At 39.1% G+C, this 9627-nt stretch overlaps 1 pseudogene; it reads right to left on the bottom strand.

Annotated features, from left to right (window-relative positions):
* Positions 1 to 3972: 3972 nt before the first annotated feature.
* Positions 3973 to 5356, bottom strand: LOC121990867 (annotated as a pseudogene).
* Between the last annotated feature and the right edge of the window lie 4271 nt (positions 5357 to 9627).

The following is a 9627-nucleotide window of genomic DNA, read 5'->3' on the forward strand; positions in this document are numbered from 1 at the left end:
GCGGCTGAGCAAATGCATACCGGGTGATTGTGAGAATGTTGAGCGAGTGGTTGAGTGACACGAGCGAGCAACCAAGCAGATATTGACTGAGTGACAGTAAACCACGATTGAGTGACCGAAAAAATGCTGATCGGGCAATAGGGAGAATGTTGAACGAGTGGCACGACGATGGACAAGCGGTGTCGAGGGCGCAACCGAAAATTTTTCGACAGAGCGACAGTGAATCATGACCGGACAATCAAAAAGTTACATAACAGGCAACCGAGATAATGCCGAGCGAGTAGACGAACGACGGGTGAGTAGAGCCGAGCGCGCGATCGAGAAAGTGCCGATCGAGCGACAATAAATCACATCCGGGCAATCACATAATACCGACCAGACAATAGGGGGAACCCTGAGAGGGCAACATGATGATGAACTTTTAGGGTCTAAATATGTTAGAGGGGGGGGGGGGGTTAATACCTTGTCGCGTGCTCGTTTCTTGCTTCTTTGATGATGTGCTACAGCGGACTGAACTCGAAACAAACTTACAATGCTAGCACAAAAGATTTACTTGATATCCACCTCAAGAAAAGATGACTAATCCAAGGATCCACACACGACACACTCTCCATTAGTAAAAACACTGCTTCTCGATCGCAGCCGATGCGGAGAAGCCTTGTATAAACTCACACAACAATATACAACACCCACAAGACAAAAATACAAAAAATACAAATGAAAACTCTTTCTTCTTGCTTACTTGTTGCATGTTGTTTCCTCTTGAACCTTGGAAGTGTAACTACACTTGTCTCTAAGCGCCTTCAAGAACTGGCTGTGAAAGTGTGGAGAGAGCTCGTGAATCGTCGCTGAGATGCATTGTAGTCGTTGGAGGAGAATCACTGAAGAAGACGCTCGCCAACGGCTATAACCTGTGCAACAGTCAGATCCCAATCTATTGAATTGCTCTCAATCGATTGGGGAGCCTGTCAATCGATCGACTGATCGATTCAGAGCGCCTCTGTGCTCACTAGAAAACGTCTGAATTGATTGCCCGATCGATTCAGCCTCTATTGCGTGATTTCCAGCTCCCCACACTACAACAAAAACCCTCATAGACATCGATTTTTCACCGGTGTCTATTACATTTTCGATCGATGTCTATGAAGGCGATGTAAAAAGTCTACCATTTTAGACATCGGGTTAAAACCGGTGTAGTATCACTTAACGACACCGGTGTTCGAATCGGTTATTAACCGGTGTAGTATCACTTAACGATACCGTTTCATCAACGGTGTAAAACCGATGTAATATTATATGTTAATAACACCAGTTTTGGCAGCGGTATACGACCGATGTAAAAATAGTTAATAACATTGGTTTTGCAATGATGGAAAACCGATGTAATATCAATATTGTTTAACGGCACAAATTCAATTTCCGAAACAGTGAAAAACCGATAAAATACACCAATATTATTCTTACAACAGTATCCATAAAATACACAAATATTCACAAATTACACATATTCTTCTTCCAACAGTATCCATAAAATACTCAAATATTCACAAATTACATAAATATTCTTCTTATAACAGTATCCATAAAATACACAAATATTCTTTTTACAATATCAAAAGGTAATAGATATTGTACACATCAAGGTAGTATCCGCAATTTACATTCCATGCAAATGCATACATCATCCAAAATTTTCAAAAATCAAATATCTTTCCTACTAAAATGTAATCTAGCATGAATTCAGCCCACTTGAACCACACTTCATCAATTTCAACTCTGGAGTACTTGAGATTTGTAAACTGTAAAAACACATAAATAATATATTAGTAAATCAAGACCAAAAATCATAGTTGAAAAAAGCAGTAAGAGCACTAGGTAACAAGATGACTAATTGGAATGCTTAAAAAGAGAAACATTCATCAATTATCTCAACCACATCATATAGTGATAGATATATCATTCTTGGGACTTAATATAATCCAAACCAAAAATTTTAATCTAACTACATAAACAACAATTTTAATCTTTCAAATTTAATTCATTAGTAGTCAACCCAAATGACATAACTGTTTATCACTTAAAGTATATGGAAAGTAAATAAATTCACTTTTAGTTTGCAAATAATAAATTCACTTTTATCACTAAGAGTACATGGAAAGTAAATAAATTCCTCAGCAGCAATAAAGATGAGTAACATCAATTCATTTATATGATTTCCAATGATACAATAACATCAAAACAAGTTTTTATTTCAAGGAGAAAATAACTAAAATGCTAACTAGTCAACATGAATTTCAAACCTTATCCTCTTCGAGCTAGGCTTATGAAATCATTTCTAAGAACAAAATCGACAAATTCAAGACTGTTCTTTCAACCAGACAGAAACTTTGTAGAACTAGAGGAAATCAAATGAAAGATCAGATCATAAACCCCAAGCGCAATAACTGGAGCAACGAATATCTAAAAGGGATCTATCTACTTGTTCATGTTTTACCCAAGTTCTGGATGCTCCAAGGAAAAAATGGAGGTTTGAGGGCTAAAAAGGAGCGTCAAGGGTCAAAAACAGTGTCTAACTGGAGTAGTTTTTTTTTTTTTAAAAAAATACACAACATAAACTAAAAAATATCAACTATAACATCCTAGGATCGGTCCTAATCAGTGTTCGACCTTATCAAGTACAAATGTACAATGTATTATGTTATATATATCATCTAAGGGGAGAGAAATTCTTAAATATGAGAGAGAATACCAAAACAAAGTAACATGTTGTTATCAAAGAAATGCATTGATGAAAACCATCTGACAACACATTCATATACATATTCGGTAGTAGTGACTGCAATAGCTAAAGACTTGAAAAATGCCCTACCTTGCAGATGAACCGGTTAGCTTTGCAACTTCCTCTTCCATCCTAGAGAGAATTGCCTTTTGCTCTTCATTGGAAGCACTCACGAACTCCTTCACTAAAGCATCTATGCTTGCCACAATACCAGCCTGCATTAGTCAAACCAATCTTCAAATACGGCTGAAGAACAAAGTTTGTCAATATGATCCTTCACAATCTATCACTCACCTGGAAAGTAAGTTGACCATTCGCATCACGGCTAGTGCCACATTTCTCATTAATAAATTTAACAAAATCATCCTACTCCTGTTCAGCCTCATAATCTTCACCAGCTTTGTTTTCCTTGGGAAAAAACTTCAAGGTAGGATAACCACTAACTCCATACCTGAAATGCAGAAGGCATCTCGCTTAACAAACTAATTTCAGAATGACAAAGTTGAAAATTTTGGTCCTCCCACATAGGAAATGACTAAATAGTCTTTAGTATAGTGAATTTTTAGATGGAATCATTCATATCAAACCAAATTATTGCTTGCACCCTATCATAGTAAGGATGATATACCAAAAAAAATGACTAAAGAGGACTTCATCATGATAATTTGAGAAATAATAATGATTAAGCACAAAATATAGTAGGTCATAATGCACATTTTTCACACAATTTTCATGTCAGATGAATGTTGGATAAGGTTGGAAGTATTTTAGCATTACACTTCTTCTCAAACATCAACGAATTCAAATATTAAATTTGTAGAAAACAAGAATTGTGAGTGAATCTGATCCTCCTCTCAATCAGATGTTGATTCTGCATTTAAGGTATCAACTAACATCACAATACCATAATTCCCCAAATCTAAATCTAGTACATAGGTGATTAGAAATACAAAACTCTCAATTTGACAACTATTTATAAATATGTAAGTTTCAAAATACATATAATTCAATAACTGATACCTACTTTCAACTTACTCTAAATTAACATCATATAATATTTCTCCAAAATCTAAATAGGTAGCAGAACTAACAAAGCATTCAAGGTACACAATTGACTGAATCCACATCAATGAATCATGTTAGATCTAGTAATCTCATAATTAAAAACATGGCAAATATGACCTTAGGCTAATCTAGGTCTTAAGCCCTGTCTCAACAAAAATACTCATAGGAGCAAGATGCTTGCAGTGGCCACACCTGTTTGAAGATAAGAAACTTAGTCGTCTACAGTGGATAAGGAAAAGTATCTAATGCTACAAATGGAGAGAAAAAAAAAGAACCTCAGCAAATACACTAACCATGGTGCATAGAATTCAATAAGAACATCTTTATTTACATCAAGAACAATCTGATCAAATGTCTGGAGTCAATACTACTACATTAGAAGGGATAGTTGCTAGTTTCACATTTGTTCCTACAACAATAAGCCCACAAATAAAAGGTAAAAAATTAATTCAGGTGAAAGAATAATATTTGACCATATCTAAAATTGTCATTTCAAGAATTTTTAGTAAATATAATTTGTAATGTACCCCCTTCAGTATTCACAAACTCAGTAAGTGCTTCTGCAGTTCGTGGACCTTTATATCTGCATGATTGTTCATATTTATTATGCATCATATGTAAAGAAGACTGTTCTGCAAAAGATTAAAGAAAAACATAAAACCAAAATGATGTATCTAATTCCAGGACAGGATCATACTCACTTTTTTTGGTTCCAAGGACCCTTTAGGAAACCACTGAATTGTTGGGTATCCTGACACTCCAAACTTGCTGCATATGCTCTTATGTCACAGTCCACCTAAATATAACAACAAAAAAGGTAAATTAAGCCCAATCACTACATGGCAGTATAGCACACTAGTAGTGTGCTACATTTAGACTCAAAATGATCAGAAAAGATAAAACCAAAAAAGGAATATGAGCATGTTCTATTCAGTAAAAGAGATGATCTTGGCCTGATTTAGAACGACAGATTTAGCCTTTTTAAAGCTCGATCCAAGCTTTTCATATTCAGGGGCAAGCTTCTTGCAGTGTCCGCACCTGCGACAAAATGGTATTAGAAGGGTTAAAATTATGCAATTAAAATACACACACATGGAGATCCTTTGCTTTAAACTGGATACTTAATGGAGTCTACATTCATCTTCTATAGTCTTGGCAAACAATCAGTTATGAGAATCGACCATATATAGTGCATTTCAAGTGTATCTTCTAAAGAGAAATACAAGTCGTGGTTTCAAGTTCCACACAAGAAGAAACAATGGTGAAGAGCAAATAAGAATTTCAACATCAAAGGCACAGAAGTAGGTTTCAATTTCTGAACTATAAGCTAAGATAAATAGGCGTTTTGTCGCCGACAGGCCCAAGTTTAGCAAGTCCAAAATCAGACAGCTTGGGGTTGAAGTTTTCATCCAACAACACGTTTGCCGCCTTCATATCCCTGTAAATTACGGGAGGGTTTGCAACATCGTGCAAGTATGTGAGCCCCTTTGCAGCACCGAGAGCAATCTTCATTCGTGTGTTCCGATCGATCGACACCTTGTCAGGAGTCAGATTTGCATAAACCCAAAGATTTAACAAATGACTAAAAGAATATTGTTGGCCTTGGATTCCTCCACCTCCACCACAAGTGTTAAACAGTCGATCTCAGACTTGGATAATCAAACAAGTAGCAGAGAACTTACCAAATAGGTGGTCTTCCAAGGTTCCTTTGCACATGTACTCTTAAACTAGCAGCCTCTCATCTCCCTCGGCGCAGTAGCCGATCAGGTTCACAAGATTGGGATGCCGCAGCACAGTGAGCATTAGGACTTCCACCAGGAACTCGTTGCTCCCCTGATAACCATCCTGCTTAAGCTGCTTGATGGCCACAATCTGGTTTTCGAGTTCCGGTGTTCAGACGAAGCCATAAGATGGCAGAAGCAAGGAGGAGGGGAGTAGGAGTGAGCAACTTGCCTGGTCTGAATCGAATCGCCCTTTGTAGACTCTCCTGAAGCCGCCTTCTCCGATCAGATTCGACTCCCTAAAGTTGTGAGTGGCCGTGGCGAGATCTCTGAAGGTGAATTTTCTGGCGGATTTGTTCCTCTCGCCGCCGTCGGATGGAGCCGGCTTCTCATTCTCTGGCGAAAAGGAAAAAAAATGTGTTTTGAAGAGAGATCGAATTGCGCTGACCAAAAGAAGAGATTTTAGGGTTTAGAGATGGCGGCCACCAGGAGGATCGGTGGCGAAACGCGAACGGGGGCGGGAACGACCGCTGTCTTCGATTCTGCACCTCGCTTCTCTCCGGCGAGGGCGGAGACAGGGAAAACAGCTTAAGTGAGTAAAAGCTCCATGAGATTGGATCTCAAATAGCCAATGTGAGCTTGTTTAATCAAACTGTTGATAAGTTGGTAAACTTTAGTTGCTTAGTAAATTAAAGGAACGAAAATGCAAACGGAAATGGTAGATTTTAGGGAAGAAAAGAGATTTCTAACCATCAATCAAAGGGTAGATTTCAGGGAAGTAATCCCTTTTCTCTAAAAACAAAACATCGACAGAAAAAATAAAAAAGCAAAGCAAAAGCAACTCGTTTTGAGGGGGAGAAATCCCCTCTTTTTTTCATGCCTACAAGAAACACTGTGCAGAAATCATAAATCGCTTCCACAAAACCCTTATTTTTTCCCTTATGGAGAGCAACATTTGTACAAGAATATAAGGGAAAGTAGATCATAACCAGGAGTGGAGGAAGAAAGGGGAAGTGAGCAGCTGTTGCGAAGTGGTGGCTCTCTCCTCTTCAGTTTGAGGGTGATCGCCGACGAAGAACAAATGCGAGATGATCAAGCCCTTTTCTATCCATTGTTTCTCCTCAGGAAACGATAAATATGTGTTAGAGAACACCGCAACAAAGCAACGAGTGTCTCGAAGAGCGAGAAAATGAACCCTTCGCCGATGCTCCGATGCTCCGATGCTGTCGCTGACTTGCCCTTTTAACAGCGAGCATTTCTATAAAATGAAGGGCTCCTCTTCTCAACCTAAGGGTGGAGTTGGAGGAGATACGGTGTGGTTGGACGGAGAATCAAGGGCGTCGTGTGTTGATCCTAATCGGGAGAGGAGGGGGCGTCGATCTAGGAAGGGGAAGAGAGAGATGAGGCTGAGAGAGATGGTCGGGCGGCTAGCGGCGAGGAGGAAAGTGGTGGTGGTGTTGCAACGGTATACGGTGGACGGCGCGATATAGGTTTAGGTTTGGAGGAAAGAGTGAAGTGTTGCAAATTTGGGCTAAGTATTGGTGGGAAATTAAATTATTTTATTTTATCATAGATACCGGGTTTTAAAAACCGCTGTTAAAATCGATGTCTATTAATAAAAAAAAAAAGCGCTCATAGACATCAGCTTAAAAAACCGATGTCTATGAGCGAAAATCTGTGCTTATAGACACCGGGTTTTGGAAAAACTGGTGTAAAATACTCAAAGACATCGATTTTTGCTTAAAATCGCTGTTGTTCCACCGATGTCTATGAGGGTTTTCTTGTAGTGCCAATCGATCGGTCGATCGATTCGAGGTGCCCAATCGATCGGATGATCGATTGGGAAAGGTTCTATGCTCGCGACAATTACTCTCAATCGATCGGCTGATCGATTGGGCCAAACTTTCTTCGCAACACACATCCAATCGATCAACTGGTCGATTAGACTACGGTTCAATCGATCGGTTGATCGATTGACCCATCTTTAACTTGCCTAAACTTAAGTCCAAGGTCCCCAATTCTAACATTTGGTCAATCGTGACCTGTTGGGATCTCATGTCTAGCATCCGGTCAACCTTGACCTGCTAGGAATCATTCACCAAATGTCCGGTCAATCCCTTTGACCCACTTAGACTTTTCTCCTCGTGCCAAGTGTCTGGTCAACCTTGAACCACTTGGACTTACCATCTCATGCCAAGTGTCCGGTCCTCCATGACCCACTTGGACTTCCACCAGATGTCCGGTCACCCTTGACCCATCTAGATTTCCTCGTGCCAAGTATCCATTCAATCCTTTGACCTACTTGGACTTCTCAATACTAGGTGTCCAGTCAACCTTGACCCACTTGGATTTCCACGTGCCTGGCTTCACTCACCAGGTTTTTCTATCTGCCTAGCTTCACTCACTAGGACTTTCCATCTGCTTGGTTTCACTCACCAGGACTTTCACTTGCCTAGTTTCACTTACCAGGACTTTCACCTAGCTTCACTCACTAGGATTTTCAACTGCCTAACTTCACTCACTAGGTCTTTCACCCAGCTTCACTCACCAGGATTTCTCAACTGCCTAGCTTCACTCACCAAGACTTTCAACTGCCTAACTTCCAGTTAGGACTTTCCCAGTCAAGTATCCGGTCAACCCTTTGACCTATTTGACTCTACTTCACATCTAACTGGTCAACCTTAACCAGAGGAGAATTGTATCAACAATCTCCCCAAACAGATGATTGCATCTGTAATCTCCATGTATTGTCAAACATCGAAACCCAAACATCAAGACTCAAGCTTGAGCGAACTCAAGCTTAGTTAACCTGGTCAACCTGACCCAGGGGATATTGCAACAATAATCTTCCCCTTTTTGATGTTTGACAATATCCTTAAGTTAGGCTAATCCCATAGCCTCAACTTGTTCTTCATGCCAATACATGAATGAGCTTCATTCTCTCCCTTTCCTTGAGGGCAAACTCCTTCTTAAGGTAATGAAGGCATAATATAGATCCAGCATTCTCCCCTACCTTCCCTAGAGGGGCAGCGACCTAATTTAAACCCTACATTCTCCCCCTATTGGCATACATAAAAAACTCTTCCCCTGAATAATTACTTATCGTTGTTCACAACTTCACTTGTTGTGTTCAACACCATAATGAAAGTCTCATACCCTTAATTATCTTCTATGCTCACCCTTGAGCATTAACCTCTTCACAAACACAATGAAGATCCCATACCCTTCATTGGATCTAATGCTCACCCTTGAGCATACACAACTAAACAATGGAGATATCCACTCTCCATTCTATTTAAATACTCAACTTTGAGCATTTATGCTAAGGAAGGTTAACCACCTTCCAAGGTGTATGAAAAATTAATTTTCATGTCCTTAAAGAGTAACTCCCCCTAAAGACATCCTCGTAACTTTTGTTATTGCATCAACAATGACTTGGAATCCCTAAATATTTAAGAAACTCAAATTTAGAAGTTTTGAGGTTGAAAAATCTAATATTGAAACTAAACTTCAACCTAAACTTCTACTTAGTCTTCCTTAACCAATCCATCCTTATTTTCATCATGAAAACCCCCCATAAATGTATACAAATGTGTGTTAAGGGGTTAGGAATGATTACCTAGACTAAAAATGATTTTAAATGCTGAAATCAGGCTTTCCCAACCAAAATCAGTATTCCCAATCGATTGAAGTTGAGTCTCAATCGATTGAGACCATTTCAATAGATCACTTGATCAATTCTGTGAGCTTCTGTTTGCGGAAATTACCTCTGAATCGATCTACTAATCGATCCAGGAAGATTGAATCGATCGGTTGATCGATCCAGCGAGGCTCTGCTCAGGAAGAAACGCAGCTCAATCGATCGACTGATCGATTGAGGCTTTCCAATCGATCGACTGATCGATTGGGTTTCTGAAATTTTGAAATCTAATTTCAGCCGAATTTCAGAAATGCCCTAAAAAATCTACAAAGTTCTAAAAATCATGAAAACTTGTGTAGACACTATTTATGATATATACTATCATGGAAAAATAGTTTTATATGAAAATACTTCCTATTTTT

The sequence above is a fragment of the Zingiber officinale genome, chromosome 6B, assembly GCF_018446385.1.
Source record: "Zingiber officinale cultivar Zhangliang chromosome 6B, Zo_v1.1, whole genome shotgun sequence".
Lineage (NCBI taxonomy): Eukaryota > Viridiplantae > Streptophyta > Magnoliopsida > Zingiberales > Zingiberaceae > Zingiber > Zingiber officinale.